Source organism: Pan paniscus, chromosome 9, assembly GCF_029289425.2.
Source record: "Pan paniscus chromosome 9, NHGRI_mPanPan1-v2.0_pri, whole genome shotgun sequence".
NCBI lineage: Eukaryota > Metazoa > Chordata > Mammalia > Primates > Hominidae > Pan > Pan paniscus.
Genome location: NC_073258.2, coordinates 47,607,824 through 47,633,557, shown reverse-complemented (window position 1 = coordinate 47,633,557; position 25,734 = coordinate 47,607,824). Strand labels below are relative to the sequence as shown.

General features: G+C 46.6%; 1 long non-coding RNA gene across 1 annotated transcript; it reads left to right on the top strand.

Moving 5' to 3' along the window:
- The first annotated feature begins 6,987 nt into the window (after window positions 1-6,987).
- LOC117974906 (uncharacterized) lies at window positions 6,988-24,322 on the top strand. The gene is made up of 3 exons (XR_004665077.3): window positions 6,988-7,765; window positions 21,014-21,207; window positions 23,467-24,322. It is a non-coding gene; the product is annotated as an uncharacterized LOC117974906 (long non-coding RNA).
- Window positions 24,323-25,734: the final 1,412 nt, after the last annotated feature.

The following is a 25,734-nucleotide window of genomic DNA, read 5'->3' as shown; positions in this document are numbered from 1 at the left end:
TTCTGGAACCAAGCAGCTGGTAACTCAGTCCCTGTACTCCTCTCATAGAGCTCTGCCCCCAGCCCAAACCAAGTCTCCTCCTAGAAGCTGACACCCCTAGGCCTCCTCTGAATCTGCTAGGAGCTTGGGCTTTCAGTGATCCGCTGGAAGGAGTAGGACACAACTTCCCTCTATCGCTCCTTATTACTGTTGAGGTCATGGAATTGCCCTTACTCCCCCCAGGACACTGAGGGAATTGACTGAGCACCTCCTACTTACCAGTCACCTGGCACCAGTTATTTTATTTCATCCTCATTACAACCCTAGAAGGTAGGGTATAACTATTCCCATTTTACACATTAAGAAGTCAAGGGCTTGGAGTCACAGAGAACAAGGAGAGGAGTAAGGATTTGAACCCCAGTCTCCTACTCCAATGCCAAAGCTCCTTCCACAATCCCAAACTTCTTGGGATCCTCAGAAAGTCCTGTCCCATTTCCAGGGTGCATACAAAATGCTGCTTGGGAACAAAAGCTGGAATGGTGCCACGATTCTGGACAGAAAAATGTCTTCTAGGGATAAAATTATATTTCTTATTGATTTTGCAGTAGAGCAGCTTGGCTAGAAACAAGTTCTGTTTATCAGTTTAAAGAGTTCAGCCACCCCTGGTCCACAGCCCTACTCCTATAATGGTGAAGAACATGGACATATTTTCCCCTTTGGATGCAAGGATACTGCTACCTGATGTGTCATCTCCCCATGGGAGTGGTCCTGGGACTGGCCAAGTGGGTGACCTGGGTCTTCTCTGCCCCATCTCTTGGGGTGGCAGCTAATCCTGAAATAGCTTCAGTAGAGACTCACTTTCAGGGTATCTTGGATCTTAAATGGGATTTTTGGGGACCAAAAACCTACCAGAATCATGAGTGGATCCTGAATTGTGGAATTCCAGGCACTGCATCAGTCAGGTGCCTCCCGCATCACCCCATGTGGGCAGTTGGACATGCCTCTTGGTCAGGCACAGTCTTCTCCCTGGGCCAGGCTCTTTGAGATAATTAATAAATATCTAAAAACTTAGTGTTATATGATGTTCAAAGCACCATTTCTTATTATTTAAAAATCTCACTTATGAACTTGAACAGGCAAATTCCAGATGCATATTAGGTAATAATTCAGTAATACATGTTGAAAATATGCTATGATTAAGTTATATTTAACCCAGGAATGCAGGGTTAGTTCAATATCAGAAAAATTATTATATAATACAGCATACTAGCAAATTAAATAGAAAAATCAGAGTATCACTTCAAAAGATGCAGAAAACATATTTAATAAACTCCAACATGTACTCATAATAAAAACAAACAAACTTTTGGCAAGGTAGGAAAATAAACAAACTTTCCTAATCTGTTCAATTTTATCTATCAAAAAATTAAAGCAAACATCACATTCAATGATGAAACTTTAGACATAGTTCTGCTAGTCAGGAACAAGATAAACAAAATTTCTGTCATTGATTTTGTTCAACACTGAACTGGGTATCCTAATCAATGCAATAAGAAGAGAAAAATACATAAATTGCATAAGAATTAGAAATCAACTGTATTAGTCCATTTTCACACTGCTGACAAAGACATACCCAAGATGGGACAAATTACAAAAGAAAGAGGTTTAATTGGGCTTACAGTTCCACATGGCTGGGGAAGCCTCACAATCATGGTGGAAGGCAAGGAGGAGTAAGTCACGTCTTACATGGATGGCAGCAAAGAGAGAGCTTGTGCAGGGTAACTCCTCTTTTACAAACCATCAGATCTTGTGAGAGTTATTCACTATCACAGAACAGCATGGGAAAGACCTGCCCCTGTGATTCAATTACCTCCCACTGGGGCCCTCCCACAACATGTGGGAATTCAAGATGAGATTTGGTGGTGACACAGCCAAACCATATCAGAAACAAATCTGTCTTCACTTGCATTCCTATATAGAAAATCCCAAAGAATCTCCGAGAATGAGTAAGAGCTCACCACAGTTGCGAGGTGAACTCAAGGTCAATATATAGACATAGATTGTGTTCCTGTTCATTAGCAATAACCAACTCAAAACTGTAATAAAAAAATACTATCAAAACAGCAAGACATCCTGAAAGGTACCTAGGAATAAATTGAGCAAAAGATGTGCCTGATTTTATGGAGAAATTTATATAGCATTACAGAAGGAAATAAAAAGACAAACTAGAAAGACTGAGGGGGTTATGGGAAATGAGAATGACGGAGAGAGGGCAGGTGAGAAGACTTCTCCAAGGCCCATGCCATGTGGACTTTGTACAGGTTGAGATAAAAGTTAAGGGAAAAAGCAAAGAATGATTAGGATCCTGGACTATGGGCAATTGAGTAAACTTCTTTCTCGCAAGGGGCTGGCTGCACTTCCATGCTCATTTATTAAAGCATAGATCATGCACATGCTATTTCGTCACTAGCTTTTTCCCACTTAACAATATAGCATGGATATTTCCCAGATCATTAAATGGTGTTTGATTTTTAAAAATATATTGAGAACAGTTCTCCAAGTCGGACAAGCCTGGGCATTCCCCCTATTTCAGAGATGAGGACACCGAGGTGCTAGGGAAGGAGGAAGATTCACCCAGCACCTATTACATATCATCCAGTTTTCCCAGCCACCCTACGATACAGAATATTTTTCCTCTATTTTACAAATGAGGGAATGGGGCAATGCAGGTTCCAGCTGCTGAATCACAGGGCTGGGACTCACCTGTCTTTTTGTCTCTCTCAGAATGCTCAGCATAGTGCTGTGTGGAAAGAAATTTATTCAGTCATCCAACACGTGCTGTGTGCCCACTCTGCCTGGCATTGTGGGACAACTTGAGAGGCAGCAGTAAACAAAATCAAGATCCTGACTGAGTTTCCTGGGAGTGATACAACAAGCTCCTTCTAAAGGTTCTTCCTCACCTCTTCCAGCTTCTGGCAGCTCCTTGCATTTTTTGGCAGCGTAATTCCAGTCTCTACCTCTTCCTATGGCCTTCTTCCCTGAGCCTCTGTCTCAAATCTCTCTCTCTCCTTTCTCTTATAAGGCTCCAGTCATTGGATTTAGGGCCCACCTTAAATCCAGGATGAACCCATCTCAAGATCCTTAACTTAATTTGTAAAGAGCTTATTTCCAAATAAGACGAAATCATAGGTACCAGAGGCTAGGACTTGGACATAATTTTGGGCCAGAGTCCAATTCAACCCACTACATTCTAATGGAGGAAAATGGACACCAGCCTACTTTGTAATGGAGGAAAATGGACAACAAATAAATATGTAGCATGTGAAATGGTAAAGAAAGCTGTTCCAAAGAAGGGGAAAAGAGGGAAGAAAGAATCTATGGGGGCAAGCACTGCAGTTCTAAATGGGGCATTCAGGGAAGGCCTCACTGTGAAAGTAAACATTTGAGCAAAGACATGAAGGTGGCCACAGAAAAAGCCACATAGGTATCAGCATGAAAAGTGTCCCAGGGAGAGGAAAATAGCAGGTATAAAAGCCTACAGGAAGGAGCATGCCTGGAAAGAACTGAGCATGGGGAAGAGAGGGAGGAAGGCAGTGGTGGGACTTGGATCACAGAGGACCTCATGGGCACTGTTCCTCTGACCAAGATGAAAGCCATTGGAGGGATGGTTTTGAGCAGAGAGGTTGATGTAACAGAGAATGTTAGCTGCCTTATGGAGACCAGTGAGGAGGCAACTGCAGTAACCCAGATGGGAGATACTGGCTTGGACCAGGTAGCAGCAGCAGAGGTGAGGAGGATTGGTGGAATCCTGGGCGCATTTTGAAGATTGGGTCAGTAGCATTTCCTAATAGATGTGGAATGTGATAAAAAGAGAGGAGTCCCAGATAACAGTGAGGTGTGTTAGTCTAAGCAATTGCAAAGATGGAGTTGCCGTTAACTGAGTTGGAGAAGGATGTAGGTGGAACAGAATTATAGGGAAAAGACAGGAATTGAGTTTGGGACATGTTGAGTTTGAGATATTGTATTAGTCTGTTTTCACACTGCTATGAAGATACTACCTGAGACTGCATAAATATAAAGGAAAGAGGTTTAATTGACTCACAGTTCCACATGGCTGGGGAAGCCTCAGGAAACTTACAATAAATGGCAGAAGGGGAAGCAAACTCATCTTTCTTCACAAGGCGGCAGGAGAGAGAAGTACAGAGCGAAGGGGAGAAGAGCCCCTTATAAAACCATCAAGTCTCGTGAGAACTCACTCTCATGAGAACAGCATGGAGGAAACATCCCCATGATCCAATCACCTCCCATGAGGTCCCTCCCCCAACACATGGGGATTACAATTTGGATTATAATTCAAGATGAGATTTAAATGGAGACACAGAGCCAGACAATATCAGATATCAACTAAGAAGAGATGATGTTTAAATAGTTGGATATTTGAGTCTGGAGTTTGTGGCGAGGTCTGAGCTGCAGATATGAATTTGGTTGTCAGCATAGAGACAATATTTAAAACTGTGAGAATGGATAAACAGGAACAAGGACTAACCTTCACAAAGCACACCTCAACATTAAGAGATTGAGGCGGGGTGCGATGGCTCATGCCTGTAATCCCAGCACTTTGGGAGGCTGAGGAGGGTGGATCACAAGGTCAGGAGTTTGAGACGAGCCTGGCCAACATAGTGAAACCCCGTCTCTACTAAAAATACAAAAAATTAGACAGGCACAGTGGCAGGCACCTGTAATCCCAGCTACTCAGGAGGCTGAGGCAAGAGAATTGCTTGAACCCGGGAGGTGGAGGTTGCAGTGAGCCTAGATTGTGCCACTGCACTCCAGCCCAGGTGACAGTGTGAGACTCTGCCTCAAAAAAAAAGTGAGAGATTGAAGAATGGGACCCGACAAAGGAGGCTGAAATGTGTGACCAGTGAGGTGGGAAGAAAACTAGGGGAGGGTGGTGTCTGGGAACCAAGGGAATAGTGGTTTAAAGAGGTGGTGATCAATCTGTGAAATGCTGCAGCTGGGTCAAGTAAGACGAGCACTGAGGAGTGGCTCTTGGTGCCTTAGAGGTCTTTGGTGTCCTTGGTAAGAGCAGGTCCAATGGAACTGTAGAGATGAAAGCTGGCTGGAGTGGAATTAAAACAGAGCAGAAGAGGAACTGCAGACAGCCCGCAGAGACAACTACTTACAGGTGTTTTGCTGTAAAGAAGTAGAAGGAAATGGAGTACTGCTGGCAGAGATGGTAGGGCCAAGAGATGTTTTATAACTTTCTAGAAAGGGAGAAACAGCAGCACGTTCATATGCTGAGGGGAATGACCAGATAAAGAGGGGAAATTGGCAACACAGGATAAAGCAGAGGAACTCTCTGGACACTGTGCTCCAGGAAGCTAAAGTGGATGGGACCTGGGGCTCAGGTCTAAGGAAGGGCTGCCTTAGGCGCATGGGCAATCCGTTTCATCAACGGGAGAGAAGGCAGAGGATGTTGCAGGCACAAGTGCTGGAAGTGGGTACCTGGGGAGCTGGGGGAAGATCTCTTCCAATTGCTTCTATTTTCCAAGTAAACTCGAGTAAGGCCTTCAGCTGAGGGGAGGAATGGAGGAGGAAGAACTGGAGGCAAGAGAAGGCAGATCTAGGAGAGGGGCAGGATGAATGCACTGGAGAAAATATTAATAAATAAAGCAATTGAAGGCAGCACAATGGACCCACTTGAGAGCTGTTTGCTGTGTGCTGGTTGAAAGAGGAAGTAAATGAATGATTTTGAGCTCCATGAGGACGCCTCTATATTGTGCTGTTTCTAGTCCTCAGCACAGAGCCTGGCATTTGATATGGATTTGTTGATTGATAACCGAATGAATTAATGAGCACATGAGTAGCAAAAAGAAGGGCTGTCCTGCCTGTCTGAGGGTGTTTTTCTTTCAGCCACCATGATCTCCTTCTCTTGGAAGGCAGAGTAAGACCCCAGGCAGCTGTAAGACCTGAGGCACCAGCCATATTGAAGGAAGTTAATTAACTCTGGGTGTTTTTCCCTTCTGTTCTCAACTGTGGAAAGCTCGCCTTTGTTCCTGACAACCTCAATTAGCTCCTGCTTCTCCTGAGCTCCCCCATCCCCACCAGAAGGCAGGTGCTGTGGTCATTGGCCTGTTTCTGGGCAAGCAAGGTAGCCTGGCTTCCCCTGCAGCCTCCTGCCTCCTCAGACCCCATGGGCACTCCCTGCACTGGGTGTGCCCAGTGACAGGGCAAGATGGTGCCATGAGCCCTCCCAACCCACCCCTGCTGAACAGTGAGGCTGCCCTGGACTCACTCCAAAGCCCAGGCATCCCGCCCGGCCACTCCCATCTCTTGACCCCTGAAAAATGCCCTCTCCTGGGCTTTTTGTCCAAGGCAGCCAGGCCCTACCTGGGCCTCTGCTTCTTCAGTGCCTTGTACAGTGATTCCTGTCCTGTGCAGACAGAGATGCTGTGACCCCAGGAGAGATCTGGGCATTGGGACCCAGCACGTGTAGTTTATAAATCTCCACAGGTGATACGGTTTGGCTGTCCCCCCACCCAAATCTCATCTTGAATTGTAGCTCCCATAATCCCCACATCTCATGGGAGGGACCCAGTGGGAGGTAATTGAATGACGGGGCAGGTTTTCCTGTGCTGTTCTCGTGACAGTGAGTAAATTTCACAAGGTCTGATGGTTTTATGAAAGGCAGTTCCCCTGTACAAGCTCTCTTGCCTGCCACCATGTAAGATGAGCCTTTGCTCCTCCTTCCTCCATGATTGTGAGGCCTCTCAGCCATGTGGAACTGTGAGTCCATTATACCTCTTTTTCTTTATAAATTACCCAATCTCGGGTATTTCTTCATAGCAGTATGAGAATGGACTATTACACCAGGTGTTTTTAAAACATAGCCAAGGTTGAGAACCACCTCATCCTCCATAAAACCAGGCCAATCATTCCTTTGTCATTATGAGGAATTTTTTTTAAAAAGCAGAGCAGCTAGTATTTATTGAGCAATTACTATGTGCTCAGCACTTAGTCTTCCTTAACCGCCATAGCAGTCCTATGAGGTAGGTATCATTAGTCACATTTAACAGATAGGGAAGCAAGCTCAGAGATAGGAGTAAACTTGTTCTGGGGCGTTTAGCTGTAAGTGGGCAGAGTGAGGGTTTGAACCCAGGTCTGTGTGACTCCAAGGCAGGTTGACATTTGCACCTGGCACATGGTGGGCCTTTGTCCATATGGGCTATTTTCTTTCTTTTCTCAAATATACAAATAATGATAATCCCAAGCAGGACAAGTGAAGTGTTTTTTGTTTTTTATTTTTATTTTTATTCTGGGCTACAGACCCAGTGGTAGGTAGGGATGTCAGTGAGGTGGTGCAGTCCAGCCCACCTGGAAGGTGTTGGGAGGGCTTGGTGAAGGAGTGGAGGGGGCATTTGAATTGAGAATTTAAAAGCCACTGAAGGTCTCTGAGAAGGACAGTGATCAGACCAGAGCAGGAAAGAATCAGCAGGGGAGGGGAGGTAAACAGGAGGTGGTAAGCCCAGTCGGGAGGCTACTGCAATAGTCCAGGCAGGGAGGAGGGGCAGGCAGGTGACAAGCTGCACACAGGCCCATACAGGCATCCAGGGCAGCCCCTGCACCCAGCTGCCTTTCTGCTGGAAGGCCGTTTTCACAAGGCAGCCGGAAGCACTCCCGGGTAATCTCGTCTGGAGATGACTGCATTTCATTATAATTTAAGCCTTTCTTGGGCTTCATCAAAGGCTATGAGTGTCTTGAAAAAGAGAAGCGTCTCTTTCCTCAGGTAAGGGGAAAACACGCCAGAGCTTTCTCTTCTAATATAAACTAGACAAGGAGATGCAGCTGAGCTTGGCAGAGCCTGCCGGAGAACGCTAATAGACTCGACAAGGGAAGAATTATAGAAAGAGACAGCTCCAGAGGGTGGTGGGGCAGGAAGAGAAAGAGGCCCCGGGACTGCCAGCCCCAGGTGGGCTAGTAAGGAGCTGGATCAGTGTCAGCAGATGTGGCCCGAGGGCCTGCATAGACTCAGCATCTCATCTGGCGAGAAGATTCTCTGCCTGGAGACCAGAGAGATAAGACCCCTCGCCCCTAGCATCCTTCCGGCTGGTTTCCAGTGATCCCATTAATTATGGAGGCTCGGGGACTGGAGTGGAATCCTTAGCGTTTCCTGTATGGGAGCTCTCAGTGGGGGAGGATGGAAGTGACCTAGAAACATTTAGCCCGGGGAAAAAAATAACCCAAGCAGGTTTGACACTCCCACCCGAGGCTGGGAAGGGGTTGGGGGCTATCATGTGTATATGAGTGTTTTAAGATATTATCTCAGACAGTTTGATGTCCCATGAAACATTAAGAAGGTGTTTTGCTTTTTAAAAATCAGATTATTTTCCTTTTGCCTTTAATAAAAACCAGCACTGGTCTCTGACTCACAGGCTTAAAACAGCCTTCACTGGTTACCGAGGATGGGATTTCAGCAGTGGCACAGGCTGGAACGGTTCTCAAATAGGAAATCGAATACTGGGAAGACAAAGGAGGGGAGAGGGAAGAGGGGAGGGAGAGGCAGAGCAAGAAATAAATTTGGAGTTAATGCTGAGTGAGGGAGGGCTTCACTGCTGGCTCCCCGGGTGCTCCTGAAAGGCTGCTCAGCCCCAGGAGTGAGCAAAGCAGGAGTTCTTGGCTCCATCCTGGCAGCCCATTTGTCCCCTGCCAGCCAGCCCTCCGGACCACAGGGCTGCTCTTCCCAGCTTGTGAGGGAAGCGTCCTCTGTATCAGAGGCCTTTGAATCTTAAGCAAATGCCCTGTCACACAGGAGAGAGGCTGTAACCTCCCCCAGGGAGGGCACGGTCACTCAGAGTTGATATGGTGGCTACAAGGCTGATGGTCACCAGTCATCAGGGCCTGGGAGGCAGGGCGGGAGGCAGGGTGGGAGGCAGGGCAGGAGGTCGGGTGAGAGGTGGGAGAAGGGGGAAGGGGGAAGGTGAGGATTGTAAGAGAAGGTGGTCCCTGCTCTAGTCTCTCTCTCTTTCTCTCTGTGTTTGCCTTGCTTTGTCTTTCTCTTCTATCTTCCTCTCAGTCTCTGGATCATTTTATCTTATGGTCTCTCTCATTCTTTGTCTCCATCCCTCTTTCTCTGTCTGAATCTTTTCCTCATTTCAGAAAAATGGCTGAACTTGTTAAGCCAGAGATCAAACACCCCAGCGGGCTGAGTGCGGACAAGGGAACACGGCTTTAACATCTGCTGCTCTCTTTCTGTGTGACACAGAGGGCTCCCCACAGAGAGGAAGGGCAGGGAGGTGGAGGCGGGGTGTGGGTGAGAATTCCTGCAAACCTTGGCATTGTCCTGGTCGGGGGTCGGGTTGGGAGGGGTGATAAGGACAAGGGAAGGGAAATCGGACAAGAGCCAGACCCACATGCTGACCAGGGTACTCACAGACAGACAGGGAATGCCCCCACCTTGAGGGAGGAAGCAGATCCAGTGAGGGCCACCATGCCCCAGGGGAGTCAGGGGCTCTGAAGCTGCTGCCTGACAACCTCTGCACTTTGCACAGAGTGAAAGGAAACATTTATAGGAGTGAAGGACGTGGACTAAAGCCCTCTGAACTAGCAGCATTAAGAATGTCATTTCAGCAAGTCCTCCTAACAGCCCTGCCAGGGTACTCTTCCTGCCCTAAAGATGCGTGAAGTCACCAGGCCAGGAATGTATGCAGTGCCCCTGGCCAGGGAGGTGCAGGGCTGACTCCTTGGCCTGCGCTTTCTCCAGCCATACTTATTCCTGCAGAAGATGGAAGCTTGTCTTGCGGCAGGTTCAGAATAAAGGCAATTGGGTGAGGGCGCAGCCTTGGTCTGAACCTAAAGGGAGAAGATGGAGGGACAGAGGGTGTCCAAGCCTGCTGGGAGGACCTGCCCTCCAGGGTTGCCTTTCAGAGGCAGGTTGGGAATGTAGCTCCCTGGGCCCAGGCTCATTCTGAGAGACAGGTCATTCTGTTGCCCTGAGGAAAGGGAAGGGAAGGAGGAAATGAGAGAGGGAGAGAAAGACAGGGAGAGAGAGAGAAGCACAGTCTTCCCACTTCTTTCTGCCCTCTTCCTGGAATGAGGACCTGCCAGTCGCCAGGAAGAAAAGAGAATATTTGATCAATCTATTGAGCTTACTGTGTGCCTGTGCCAGGCATGGTCACAGACAAGCTCTTTTCTCACCATCACAACAATCCCATCCCTATTTTACAGAGCAGTAAACTGAGGCAAGAAGAGCTTAAGCAATTTGCTCAAGCTCCCAGAGCTGGTAAGCAGCAGAGCCATGGTCCTCATGCACAGCGCCCACTTGCATATTTTCCTGGGCCCCAGTTCATCTCTCTCTCTCTCTTCTCCAAACATAAAGCCTGGAGCAATGAGCAATGCAGGCAGGCCCTGCTAGGGCAGTGCCACAGGGAGAGGAGAAGATAGAGGACAGAGCTGGCCCACACACAGTATCACAGCAGCCTGCAGAGGTGTCATTTTTAACAGCAGCAGCCTGTCTATGCCTCTCCTCTGCCAGCTCTCGATGACATCAGGCCCCTTCTCCAGGGAGCATGACTCAGGTCGAGTGCGATTGTGGTCAGTGGGGCACACGGATAGGTGAGGTAGGGCTGGAGGAGGGGACCAGGGAGTCTGCTGTAGCGTCCGACAAAGGGGCCTCTTTATTCCCTGAGCTGGGATGTGCTTGGGGCTCCCAACCTTATGGGGCTGGAGATGAAAGGCAGGGGCTTCCGCTATGTCACCTGGACAGGCCCTGAGAAGGAGAGGCAGCCATTCCTGTGAGAGGGGAGTGGGGTGCTGGGAGGAGGGGCTGGGTACCAGACAGGTTGCCAGGCACGCTTTACATGAGCATGTGAACCGAGGCCCCACACCTGATACCGACATACACATGTAACACACAGCAGCACCTACCATATGGCTGATGTGCGTACCTCGTGCCTGCCTCCGACATGAGCAACCTGCACCCGATGCTGACATGATTGTAAAAATGAAACTCGGATATGGCTCCTGACATTCGACACTGTTTACTTAATCCATGACGGATATGCAGCTTTCACATACTCATCCACTCAACCGTGACTTTGAAATGCCCGCCCCCATGTGCCAGATGAGCTGCATCTCACACAACACCTTGACCTGTGCACTTGGCTTGGTATGATGCTAACCTAACACAAAGGTCAAGCCGACAGCCGCAGGACAGATTGGACCAGCTGCCTGGTTTTCTTTACCTTTCAGGGTCAAAAATGTCTTGAGCTGATTTTTCAATATCAGGAGATTGACATACAAATCAGAAGGTCTGGCTTTCCTGGGTGCTAACTCACCGGGCTTCACTGGCTGCTGCTGGACAGGGCTCTCCCAATTCAGCAGGAACCCTGCCCCTGCCATGTCTCATTCCCACAGCCCACCTGGCTCTGCAAGCCCAGGGCTTTGGGACCTGGGTCTGACACATGCCTGTGGTCCCCAAAACAAGTTCTTTCTGGTTCTTAACAAATTCTTCACAACTTCCCAGCTCAAAAGGATGGAGGCAGCCAGCTACAAGTGAGAAGGCCTGATCCTAGGTCAGTGCCTGGCTGCCTGCCCTCAGATGGCAGATGACGTATTTCTTCAGGGGACACTCAGACTGGAGACATTGAGTCAGTCAGGGTGGCAAGTGGAGTCCCTATGGCCTGCCCCTGAGCTTCCAGGGAATCCTGACATCCTGTCTGCATGATCAGTGAGTCAGGCCAGGCCACTCTGGGGCTGGGGAGCCAGGCTGACCCTCCACAGTGGTGACTGTGGGAACCAGAGCTGGGCTGTGTGGAAGAAGGTGGAGACTTTGCCTTTCACAGGTTGCATCTCCTTCTCCAGTTCTTGTTCAATGACTGTTCCAGGGCACCTGTAATGAGACAGGCCCTGTTTGAGATATGAAGAGGGAACTAAAATTTAATCCCTTTCCTTAAGACACCCAATGTTCAGGGAAAAGACAAAAGACCACGTGTGACCCCACATTCTGGCTGACTTTACAGTTCAAGTTCAGGGAGAGGCCCAATCTAATGCTGAGGTTGAGGAGAGCACTCTAGTTGGGGCGAAATCAGGAAGGTTTCATGGGGAATGAGGCTTTTGTGTTGGGCCTTAAAACATTTCAACACGGAGAGATGGTCAGAGAGTTGAGGGTGGGGAGGCAAAACGAAGGGCAGGGAATGTGGTCCCATATGGAAACAGGGGCATTTTCAAAGTGGCTGCTGTGCACGATGTTAACATGGATTTCTGTGTCTTCTGTGGTCAAATAAACATGGAGACTATTAGGTTGAATAACAGTTTAACATGTTGCTCTGCAGGGTTTCAGAGCCTTTACTAATATGCATGTATGGTCACTTTTCAAGAAGGCATGGAGAATACAGATTATTCCGAATTTGTCTCCAGGCCCCACCACCACCTTCTCTCTTTTTATCTGTAGCTGGGGAGCACCCACTGGGCTGGCGGGAAGGGGGCAGATGAGGTAGTAGACAAAAACCAGGAACAGAGGCAAAGCCAGGTCGTGCTAGGTGCCCTAGGTGCCAGGCAGCAGCTTTACTCTGCGGGTAATGGGAACATGAAAGGTTTCTAGGCAGAAGGTGACATTATCAGGTTCACTAGCAGTTTACAAAGATCAAGGTGCTGTTTGAAGAGGGTGGAGGAAAGAGAAAGATAGGGGCCAGGATAAGGATAAAGGCTCAGCCCTGGACCAGCAAGGGGAGGGGAGGGTGGCAAGAGGAGGGGAGGGTGGCAAGGCCTGGGGAAGAGTCAGAGGGAGGAGGGTCTGACAGCATCATCATGGGGCAGCAAGGTCCTGCTGGCTTCTCTCAGGAAGGAAAGTGGCCATCGGTTCCCTTCCAAGCAGTGTGGAAAGGTCCAAGGGTCTGAGGATGCTGCCCACCCAGGTAGGAAAGCTGTCCCTCCAGGGCAGGGGTGGCCCCTGCTTTATGCAGGGGCAGACGGCCAACAAGAATGGCTCCCTACTGTGTGTATTTGACCTCCTGCACCTCGTTTCCTCAGCTGAAATGGGAATAGAGGTAAACCAGGGGTGTTGCAAGGATTGAGAAGCTGTGGAGTGCCATGCAGGTTTCAGTAAAAGTCACTTTCGTGTTGCTTAGGCTAGCAGCTTCATGGTGAACTAAGGCTCTGGAGTTAGGCAGAAATGGAGTCAAACCCTGGGTTTGCTCTTTTTATTTTTCTTTTATATGAGACAGGGTCTCACTCTGATGCCCAGGCTGGAGTGCAGTGGCACAATCATGGCTCACTGCAGCCTTGACCTCTGGGGCTCAGGTGATTCTCCCATCTCAGCTTCCCGAGTAGCTGGGACTACAAGTGTGTGCCACCATGCCCCGGCTAATTTTACGTTTTTTTGTTTTTTTTTTTTTTTTGTAGAGAGATGGGGTTTCACCATGTGGCCCAGGCTGGTCTTGAACTTCTGGGCTCAACTGATCCACCTAGTTCAGCCTCCTAAAGTGCTAGGATTACAGGCATGAGCCATTGTGCCTGGCTATGGCTTTGCTCTATATTAACTGTGTGGCCTTTGTCAAGCCATCTAACCTCACTAAGCCTCAGTTTCCACATTTGAAATGCGAACCCCCAGTGTTCCACACTAGGAGTAGTAAGAATTAAGTGAGAGATTGCTTCTGAGGTGCTATATAGTGCTTGACACAGTAAGTGCTCAATAAATATTAGCTATCATTAATTTTAATATTAATGAGATTTTATACTATTTGTAATAAAAGTCCAATAAGAGTTGAATTTAGATTACAGGATTTTAAAATGCAGGTTTATTACTTTTAGGTACATACAGTGACCCCTATTGGGCTACTGCAATATTGGCAGATAGTCTTTGGGGAACTGTAAGAATCACAGGAAAATAATGATTTGCAATTAATGGCTTGTTTCTATATCATAAAAGGTACTTCTCAAGCACTTAAAAAGAGTTTCTGCAGTTCCACAGTCCCTATGGGCCACTAGAATGTGGCCCCAGGTGTTTATTTGCTGACCAAGGCTCTTCTCAGAGCAGGAGGGCCAAGTCCAGGTCTGGACCAGGGTCATCACCAGTCAGGAATGAAAGACAGGAGAAAGGCTGAGGAGAGGCCCTACCACAGAGAGCCCTGTTAGAAGAACCAGGCAGACAGAGATCAGGGGAACCCCAAGATCTTCTCCCTCATAGCTGGGGGTAGTGAACAGAGCTCAGGGCTCACTCCCTGGGGGATAGACGCATGGGGCACCTGGAGTCATGCAAAGGCCATGCACCTGGCTACCTGCTCCTCCATGATGGTGAACTGGAGGCTGCCACAGTGACTTCCTCTGGCTCACTGTCTACCAAATTCCATGCTTTCCTGCCTCCAGAGCAGTAAAATTATGGCACCTGGCTGGCCAGCTAGATTACACTTCACAGTCTCCTTTGCACTTAGGTCAAGTTCTCGCCAATGGGATGTGAGCACAAGTGATGCATGCCCCACTCAAGCCAGAGCCTTTAAGACAATGGGCCCACCTCCATCTCAATCTCTTTCTCCTTCCTCCTGCCTACAACCAGGACATGGGTGAGACCCAGCTTCACCCACAGAGAGGTTCATAATACCCTGGGGAATTGTGGAGAAACAGATGGAAGGAACCTGAGACCCTAAATGAGCTACCTGCCCAAAACTATTGTAAAAAAGAGAAATAATTATTTTTCTATAAGATACTGGATTTTGCAAAGGGGGTCTCTGTTACTACAGCTTAGCTTCCCCTGACTAATACAGGGATTTCCAAAATATTTGACAGAAGAGGAAGCAAGGAAAGTCACTTTTGAATCTAGAATTGTTGGTTTCCTCTTCATTAACAGCAGAGGGAACATCTAGTCTCATCGGGTTACATCTAGTATTTTTTGTTGAGCTTCTACTGTATTTCCAGTACTGAGGGAAAGTCTAGGGATACAAAGAAACAGAAAACAACAAAAATATTGCAACTCCTTGACCCATCACAGTAGGACTTCGGTGAAATTTCCCAGCTCACTTCATCCCATCTTACTGCATACTCTCTGTTCCAGCTCCCTGGGTCTATACAAGCTCCCAGACATACCATGGGCTTGGATATCTCTAGATCTTTGCTGATGCTCTACCCTCTGCCTGGAATGCCCATTCTCTTCTTCCTCACTGATGAAATGTCCCTTATCCTTCCAGACTTTCTCTGTGGTAGAGTTAACTCTTCTTTCTTGGGTCGTATTACCAGGAAGGTGCAAATCTCTGTTTTTTAGGTGGGCAGTCAGTGGGTCCTATTAAACTTTGGATGCCCAGTACTGAGCACAAGGGCTGGCAAAGAACAGGGGCCCACAAACACTCATTCATTTGACAAACACCAGTCAGGTCCCCTAAGAAGGACAAGGGACAGAGCAGTGAATAAGACACACATCTTTGCCCTCAGTTTATATTCTAGTAGGGGAGACGGACATTAAACAGACAAATAAACAACTATGTAATTACACATGATGATGTATGATGTAAGGAAATGGACAAGCCATGGGGATGAGAGCTTTGGATGGGTGACCACTTTCAGACAGGAGGCAGGGATGGCCTGTGTGAGGAAGTGCTGTGTAAGCTGAGACTCAGGGAAATGAGAGTCAGGGGGAGCAGGAAGGTGTCTGTGGTGGGGACGGTGCTCAAGCAGAAGACACAGTTTGTGCAACTGCTTGGAGACAGGAGAGAGCTTGATAGGTCATCATAAGGAAATGAGCAGGGGGGCAGCGATGGAGATGAGACAGGGTGGTGGTGAGGATTTGGGGGTTTTATCTCCTGAGCACAAGGCAGCCATCGATGGCTTCAGGTAGAGTAGTGACCCAGTCTGATTTCCATAACAGGAGAGGAGTTTACTGCAATGGTCCCAGCCCAACCTGATGGAGCCTTGGACTCAGGAGGATGGTGACGGGGAAGGAGCGAGCTGCATAGGGTTGTGCTGTGGAAGTAAAGTGGACGTACTGGGCGTGGGAGTGGAGGGAGATGGAGGAGTCAAGGTTGACTCCTGGAGGTTTCTGGAAGGGGGGATGGGAGAGTATTAGAAGAGGTGGAGGAAGGGAAGAGGATCTGTGTCTTCAAGAAGCATGGAGCTGTAGCGATGGAGCAGAGGTTGCAACTGAACAAGACCATTTGCCCCTTTAAACAAGTGCTGTCAAGAGTGAATGAGGAAGAAGAGGATTTATTTAAACTTAAAGATTTATGCTGATAAAGAGTGGAAACAACCTATATATCCAGCAATAGGGGACTGGCTAAATTAGAGGGTCTCTCTATAACAGATCACTCTGCAGCTCTATAAAAGAACAGAGTATTCCAGAAACAAACTGTTGTCCTCATTTTCCCCATATTAATGATACCTTTTAATCAACACAAGGTAAAGATAGTCTGCCTATTGTTTTTGGTGGCTCCCCTTATAGGGTTAAAACAGAGCAAAACTATATGGCAGGAGAAAGCATTTGAGGAAAAAGCAGTATTTGGTCTGGGTAATCTAGGAGGGGATGGCAGTTCCCCAATCCCTAATGTCTTCAGTGAGTCATTCCTCGAGGTGACTATACAGAAAGTGAATCCTGAGGGAAGAAATAAGACATTGACGATGGGAAGAAAGTATGTTCTGCAGCTGTGGCTTCTCTTAATGGACTTTGTACCAGTTTTGGGTTTGAATACAAAAGAAACACTTAAGAGTTTTTTAGTCCACTGAGAAAAGAAAAAGAAGACCTTCACTTTATCCTATTCCCAGTGAATTTGCCCATAGCTGATCTGGATCTTAGAAAAATGAGCAGACACCAAGGAGGCAAAAAAAAAAAAAAAAAAAAAAAAAAAAGAATCCAGACTACAGAACACACAGACTGATGTCCTAACTTGTTTCTCAAGCATGCCATTATACCGTTATACTGGTAGGAAGCACGAGTAATGCAGCATCTTTCACAGAAAATAGAGAAAACAGATTCTTTTTAAATATAGAAAACTCCATTTTCCCACCTCAGCTCTGAACAAATGTTGTCCGTTATTATGACAGCACTATTGAATTATAATTAGATCCCTTCCAATATTCACTCTTTTTTTTTTTTTTTTTTTTGAGACGGAGTCTCGCTCTGTCGCCCAGGCTGGAGTGCAGTGGCGCGATCTCGGTTCGCTGCAAGCTCCGCCTCCCGGGTTCACACCATTCTCCTGCCTCAGTCTCCCGAGTAGCTGGGACTACAGGAGCCCGCCGCCACGCCCGGCTATTTTTTTTGTATTTTTAGTACAGACAGGGTTTCGCCTTGTTAGCCAGGATGGTCTCAAATGCCTGACCTGGTGATCCGCCCACCTCGGACTCCCAAAGTGCTGGGATTACAGGCGTGAGCCACAGCGCCCGGCCCCAATATTCACTCTTGACTGAATGCTGAGAATAGAAGCCAGGACCTGGAAGCCCCTATATTTCTAGTACTGTTATTTTTTAATTCTCATCTAATTCTTCAATGTTATCAATAACAAAATAACCAAATATGCTAATGATTCAAAATTCTACACGCATAAAATTTCAAAACCTGAATTCATTTTCTGACTTATTATCTAAATTCATAAGTGTTTATATGAGATTAAAATACAATGGATCTCCACACTGATTTAGATATAAAATAATCAAGAAACAAAGATAATAAGTAAAGCACATACAAAATTCTAAATTAGAATGTTCATGGCCAGGAGAACTTATCTTGGAAGAAAGAATCTCATAAATGAAATGACTTTACCAAGTTAATTCGCATTTTATAAAGGAAATCAGAAGACGACTATATCCTTAATGAGCATGTCAGGTAGTGTGGCTCCAGAGTAGGGCAAACTATTCTGGGGAGTTTTTTGTTTATGCTACGTAAGTGGCCACTTATTTTCATTCATTTTTTCCTTTGACAAATATTAATTCACCACTTAACTGTCTATCAAGTGCTTTTCTTGGCACTGGGGATAAATATTTCGGAAATGTTATGAAAAATAATTCAGGACTAGAGCTGGATAGAGAAGTTGGTAGGGAGTACTTTAATTAGGGCAGCAAAGGAAGGCTTCACCAAAGTGGTGACATTTTAGTTTAGAGCTAAATGAAGTGAGGGGTGGGGCAATAGAAATACCTAGGGGAAGAGAATTGCAGGAAGAGAGAAAAGCCACTAATACTGGAAATATGGTTTGATTTTACAAAGGGAGATTTGAGGATGGTGGTATTTGAAAGATAGATTTTGTCTTAGAAGCAGCTTTTCAGGAATGTTTCATTCATATATATATATATATATATACACATATATATATAAAGTAGTATATGTATATATATGTATTTATATATAAAGTAGTATATGTATAATAGTATATATATTCTAAAAGGTAGAATGGGATGAAAACAGACCTGTCAAGATTTTGTAATCAGAGTCCCAGAACCTGAAGAAAAAAAAATTTAAAAAGTGTAAAAAAACAACAAAGAAACTCTAGATTATTAAGGAATCATCTCCAAGACATATTAATAAGGTGAAGGTATAGAACAGCAGGCATTGTATGCAACTATTTGCCTTAAAATGGAGGAAATACATGAATATAAATATACAAATCTATAATACAAATATTTTTTCTTGCATTAAATAAGCTATCTCTGGAAGGACACACAAGACACCAATAATAATGGTTGCCTCCAGGAAGGAGAACAGGAGTAGAGGGAGAATTTTGATTCCATATCCTTTTGTACCTTTAAGAGTATCAACCATGAGGAGGCATTAACTATTAAACAACTAACAATTATCATTAAATATGAATTTAAAATCAAGAATATATTCCAGCCCAAAGATTAATCAGCTATTACAGAGGGTGTTAGATCTGAAGAGCTGTTGTCAAGGCCGACTTCTTCCCGCTCTGATGAGCTCCCCCCATGCTCACTCTCCTCCCACTCCTCCTCCCACTCCTTACTCCCAGCTCCAGGTATTGGGAGGCAGCAGAGAGCTGGCGCTTTGCCCTCCTGTCCCATAAACCCAGGCGCAAAGTAGGCTATACTACCATTTGTGGGCTTCTACAGTTTTGATTGTTGCTATTAAAACTGATTTTTTTTTGAAATTACCTAATATACTGAAAATATATGGTCAGTTCTACAGCAGTGAGTAACCTAAATCATTCCACACTGAGGTCAGAATCCCAAGCCCATAATGTTTCCACCGAAAATAGCTCCATGAGTTGCCCTACCCCTCGGGGAAGGTGAACTGTTATTGAGACCCCGTGCCCAGCTCAGGTAAGGCAAGAGATGAGAGAGAGAGATGTGTAGAGGCTGCATCTCCCTTGTGGAGCCTGCAGTCTAACCATGAGAGAGAGAAAACCCCAGAGAAGTCGGCAAAACCACAAGAGCTCAATTATGAAAGCGGAAGCCTAGGAGATGGCATGAGGCAGAATATACACCAGTCGAGGGCTCCCCATGAGACAGCAGATGCTGAGGGTTCAGAGGAGCCTCTGGAAGGGGAAGGGAACCACACAGTGGGGTGAGTTATACACACCGCCTCCTGTCACTCTCCCACCCACCCAGGACCAGCGACATGATTTGCAGGACCTAGTGCTAAAGGAAAATGAGTGGCCTTTGCTAACAAATTATTAGGGATTTCAAGATGGCAACAGCAGAGCATTAAGCCAGGCACAGGGTCCCTCTGAGCATGGAGCCCTGCGTGACTACACAAGTCACACACCCATGAAGCCAGCCCTGCAACCACCCTTCAGTGTAGGCAACCCAGATGAGGCCTCTGAGGTGCCATGAGGTTAAAGGAGATGCCTAAGGTTGCAGGGCAACTTAGTGGAGGGGTTGGGATTTGAATCCCAGTAAAGCCCATGCTTCTGGCCCACCACTGCACTCTATTTCTTTTTTTTTTTTGAGACAGTCTCACTCTGTCACCCAGGCTGGAGTGCAGTGGCATGATCTTGGCTCACTGCAACCTCTACCTCCTTGGTTCAAGCGATGCTCATGCCTCTGCCTCCCGAGTAGCTGGGATTACAGGCGCCCGCCACCACGCCTGGCTAATTTTTGTATTTTTAGTAGAGACGAGATTTCACCATGTTGGCCAGGCTGGTCTTGAACTCCTGACCTCAAGCAATCTGCCCACTGCATTCTAATAATAATAATAGCCAACCTTGAGTGCTCACTCTAAGCCAGGGGGTGTTCTAAGCATTATTCATGTATTCACTTAATGCACACAACCACCTGCAAAGTACCATTATTATCCCTATTTTACAGATAAGGAAATAAGCACAGAGAAGTCCAGAATGTTCCCAAAGTCACACAGCTACTGAATGGCAGAACTAGGGCTCAAACCCAGGCGATCTGACCCCCGAAGCCCACTCTCCCCTGCATTCTCCTGGGAGGGCTGGGAGGGTTCCACATAGAAGGTGCAGCCTGTGAGGTGGGTTCAGAGGGCCAAGATCAACTCAGATGACCAGAGTGGGCACGTCAAACTTGGGAGCAGAGAGGTAAGGGCCAGATAGGGCTGGATGTGACTGATCTCCAGATTTGACAGGACAACTCAGGAAGTCCTGCATTGCCGCCGCAGGTTGCCCCGGGGACACCCCCACTCTGTGTGCAGGTCCCACACATCCCAGCTGTTTATAGGAATGGCAGCAGCCACATCTTCATGGGCAACCCTCCCGTGATGGGACAGCAGCTCACGAAAAGAGGAGGGAAAAATAATAGAAAGTACTGAGAGAAGCCTGAATGTTTACACCTTGCCCTGGCTTTTTTTTCTCATGACAGGCAGTGACTAATAACAGGAGTTAAAAAATAACCCAGTCCAGTGCAGCCCCCCAATGGCATCCCCATGAAATGGATGGATACATGAGCCCCCCCAGTCCACAGCCGCCTGTGTGTCCTTGCCGGGGAAGTGGGGAGAGGGGTCAGGAGGAGAGGTGTGCACCCAGCAGCGTTGGGAAACCGCATGTCGTGCTTGTGGCTAATAGCAAAAGAGAGTGCTTTAGTGGGAGGCATGGTAGACCCCAGAGAAGTGACAATTAAATTGACTTTAAATCCTGGCTCCTTCTCATCTCAGTTCTGCGGGTGTCCCAGGCTGAGTGCTCTACCATGTGGCTCACTGAGTCACATCCTCACACAAACCTTCAGAGAGAAGTCCGTTATTCTTCTCATTTTACCCATCGGGAAGCTGAAACTCCAGAAACAGTAAGTCACTTGTCCAAGAACACCCGGACCGGAAGGGCATGTTTCCATGTCTGCATCTCAAAATGAGTAAGTTGCTAGACCACACAAAATTGTGTTACCCCTAAAATAAGACACTGGCACAGCAGCTGGTACACAGTAAGTGCTCAAGAAATGAGTAGCATGAAAGAGCCCGCCCGACAGGCAGCTGCTGAGAAATTCACTTGGCTTCAGGCCGGTCAAACCTTCCAGCGTGGATGAGAATCCAGTGGTAGCAGGTTGTACAATCTCATTTCATCTCAGACACCCAGAGTTTGGACCTTCAAGATGCAGCGCACAAATGGATGTAAATGAGATGCAAATCAAACTGTCCCCAGATAAACAGGAAACCAAATATCTCTAGTGATAGCTCTTTCCTCTCCTTATGGAGATCAAGGACATGGGCTGCCTCTGAAGGCAATCCAAAGCTCACATCTGTCAGACTTCACGACTACCACCAGCTCTCCCAGACAGACAATGCCATTGCCAAGCACTGCCATGGCAGTGCTTTCAGGGACCCCAATTCCAGGGCCTTCTTTCCCCTCATCCTCCTTGAGGAGTGAGGGCCTCACAGGCTTTGATCTTTGGATCAAAAGAGGTGAAATTTCTTCTTGCTCAGGACTTGGTGAGTGAGATCAGCTCCAAGTAGTGCCCCTGTCAGAGGCATCTGCATGACAACAGCAATTATAACTGCAATAATGTGATGTAACAAGAAATATATACTTGGTCTCTGCCCCTGGTTCCAGGCACAGAGCTCTTAAAACCCTTGTAATGTTCTGAGCAACAAGGGTTGTGAGGTGCATCTTTTGTTCTAATAATGTTTGGTCTATGACCCCAGTTCCTGACAGAGCTCCTAATCCCTTGGAATTTCCTGGGTGATAGGGGCATTTTTTTTTCTAATTAGGTGACTCTTGTTGGGATCCTGGGTAACTTCAGGATGGGGGATGGTCCCCAGAAAGACCTGGTCATAATTGAAGGCTTGAAACTTTCAGCTCCCTCCTCATCCTCCAGGAAGGAGAGGGCCTGGGGATTAAATTAATAAGTGACCATACGTATGTGATGACGCCTGCATAAAAATCCCTGAACTACAGGGTTCGGAGAGTTTCTGGATTGCTGAACACAAGGAGGTCCCGGGAGGGTGGTGCCCCTAGAGAGCATGGAGGCTCCACGCCCCTTCTCTCTTACCTTGCTCTAGGCATCTCTTCCATCTGGCTGCTTTTCTGTATCTTTTGTAACATGCTTTGTAATAAATGTGTAAACACAAATAATTGCCCTGAGTTCTGTGAGCTGCTCTAGCAAAGTCATTAAACCTGAAGAGAGAGTCATAGGAACCCCCACTTTATGGCTGGTTGGCCAGAAGCACAGGCCACAGCCTGGAGCTCACGATTCATATCCGAAGTCGGGGGCAGTCTTGTGGAACTCAGCCCTTAACTTGTGGGATATGATGCCATCTCCAGGCAGATAATGTCAGAAATGAATTAGAGGACACCCATCTATTTTCCCCTGGAGAACTGGTTGTTAGTGAGGAGAAACCCACACACATTTTGGTGAGCAGAAGTGAAGTGTTCTGTAGTGAGTGGTGTGTGAGTAGGAAAAGCAATGGGGGTTTTCCTATCTGTTATGATAACAATCATAGGCATCGATAGAGTCCTGCATGGTATGATGAGATGCAGGGACAATAAGAGCTCTGCATGGTACGCTGAGATGCATGGTACGCTGAGATGCACGGTACGCTGAGATGCATGGTACGATGAGAGCCCTACATGGTATGCTGAGATGCATGGTATGCTGAGATGCATGGTAGGCTGAGATGCACGGTACGCTGAGATGCACGGTATGCTGAGATGCATGGTACGATGAGAGCCCTACATGGTATGCTGAGATGCATGGTATGATGAGATGCAAGGACGATGAGAGATCTGTATGGTACGCTGAGATGCACGGTATGCCGAAATGTGAGGTACGCTGAGATGCATGGTACGATGAGAGCCCTGCATGGTATGCTGAGATGCATGGTATGCTGAGATGCATGGTACGCTGAGATGCATGGTACACCGAGATGCATGGTACAATGAGAGCCCTGCATGGTATGCTGAGATGCATGGTGTGCTGAGATGCATGGTGTGCTGAGATGCAGGGACGATGAGAGCTCTGCATGGTGCGCTGAGATGCATGGTACGCTGAGATGCATGGTATGATGAGATGCATGGTATGAAGAGATGCAGGGACGATGAGAGCCCTGTATGGTACAATGAGATGCCGGGATGCAGGGCATTAACAAAAAGCAAATGCAAATGCAAATTCCTGCAGGTGACGTGCACAATGAAACCAGGAGTGTGGAAGGAAACCACCAGGGCAGCCCAAGGATGGCAAGTGACATTGGACCCTTGGTGCCTGGGAAGCAATAGGAACTGGGATGAACCAGAAGACCTGCCTTGTCTCCAGCTGGAGCCCCCACTTGGATGGAGCCTGCTACTGCTATGTAGGAACTGCAGGCCGAGATCATCTAATACTTCAAAAGAAGCTAATGATCTTGACTTGTAACATGACATTCCTGATTACTGGTTCAATATGTTGTAACACCACCAGTGAGCTTAACAAAAATCTGAGGTTTCTGGCTCATGGGCTTCCTGTTTATAAGACCTGTATTGAAAATGGTTTTCAACCTTTCCTCTTGTGGACCCTTTGAAAATGCAATGAATACAAGTCAAAAGAAAAGCCCCGGTGTGAGAAGATATTTGCAATTCATATAACTGCCAAGGATTGATTTCTAGAATATATTAAAATGAAACCCAACAAAAAACCCTTTATGAATCAATAAATTAAAAACAATACAACCCAATAGAAAAATGGGTAATAGACTTGAACTGTACTTTATATAAAGGACACCCTAATGGCCAATAAATGTATTAAAAGTGTCCCATCTTATTAATCATCAAATAAATGCAAATTTAGCAAAAACATTGCCCATAGACACACCTGCAGGATTGACAAAAGTGAATCTACCTACCAATACCAACACTGGTGAAGATGTGGAGGAACTGGTACTCTCATGCTGGTGGGAGTGTAAACAGGTAGAAACACTCTGAAAAATGGTTTGATTACAAATAGTCATCTTGCTTTTTAAACCTTAGGAGGATAATGATCTGGGTTTGGTGTATTAAAGCCTAATTATGTATGCTTGTCTGGTAAAACTGAGTATGCACATACCCCACGATCTGACAGTTCCACTCCCAATTATTTTCTTTAAACAATCTCTTGCATGTCCACGGAACATCGTTCTTAATAGTCAAAACCTAGAAACAGCCCAAATGTCCAGAAACCTGTGAGCTGCATTGAGTCATGTAATGGAAGACCAGGGTGCAGAGAAACAGAAAAAACCATAGGTCCACACGTGGGCAGGAATAAACCTCAAAAGATCCCCTATATATTTATAGTATAAATCCACTAGAAGTTCAAAACCGGGCATTACTAAACAATATGTTGTTTTGGAATAGATTCACAGGTGGGAAAACTATAAAGAAAGCCAGGGGAATGATAATTTTACAAAAATTAGGATAATAGTTATCTCCGGGGAGAGGAGGGAGGTATAATCCTGAAGGACCTATGGGAGGAGGTTTCCGAGACATTGACAGGTTCCTATTTCTCCATCTGTATGGTTGGTACACAAGTGACCACACCCATGTGATGAAGCCTCCATAAAAATCCCTGAACGACAGGGTTTGGAGAGTTTCTGGATTGCTGAACACACGGAGGTCCCTGGAGGGCAGTGTGCCCAGAGAGGGCATGGAAGCTCCACGCCTCTTCTCCCTTACCTCACTGTAGGCATCTCTTCCATCTGGCTGTTTCATTATTCTCTACATTAGACGCATACACTTTATATGTGCTTCTTCATATTTCATAACAAAGCAAATGAAAGAAAAAAATCAATGAATCTTCCTTTTACCATTAAAATTATCTGATGAAATCCATGGACCCTATTCCCGAACAATTAGAAAAAGATCCAGACATTTCATTTGAATGCAGAGGGCTCATAGACCCCTTGAAGATCCTCTATGGGAAGATTCCACATCTGGTGTTACAGTTGATTTACACCCCCGTAAATCCCTGAGGCAGTGGCCATCTTTATCCAGAGCAGCCATGTGGCCCAGGAAACAATCTGGGCCGGGATGGTCCAGTGACGTCAGAACCAAGCCCGCACCCCTAAAGAGGAACTCTGCACGTAGGCAGATCCCCCACAGCCAACTCTAGCCCCCTTCCCTCCCTACCTGGAGCATTTCCAGCTCCCAAGATCCCAGGATCCTCCCTCTGCCTCCTCCAGGGCCACAGCTTTGGCCATCACATCTAGCTGCTGGGCCCTCTGCAACATAAAAAAGCATAATCCTTTGGGGAAGAGGAGGGTAAGGAAACACCAGAAGGTAGCTAATTACTTGTGTTACAAATAGTAATCTTGCTTTTTAAACCTTAGGAAGATAATGATCTGTTTTTAGTGTATTAAAGCTTAATTGTTTAAGTGAGGGAATAAAAATCAGCTTCAAAACAGGGGGAGCCTAGAAGCAGAAGAAACGTCATTGGAAG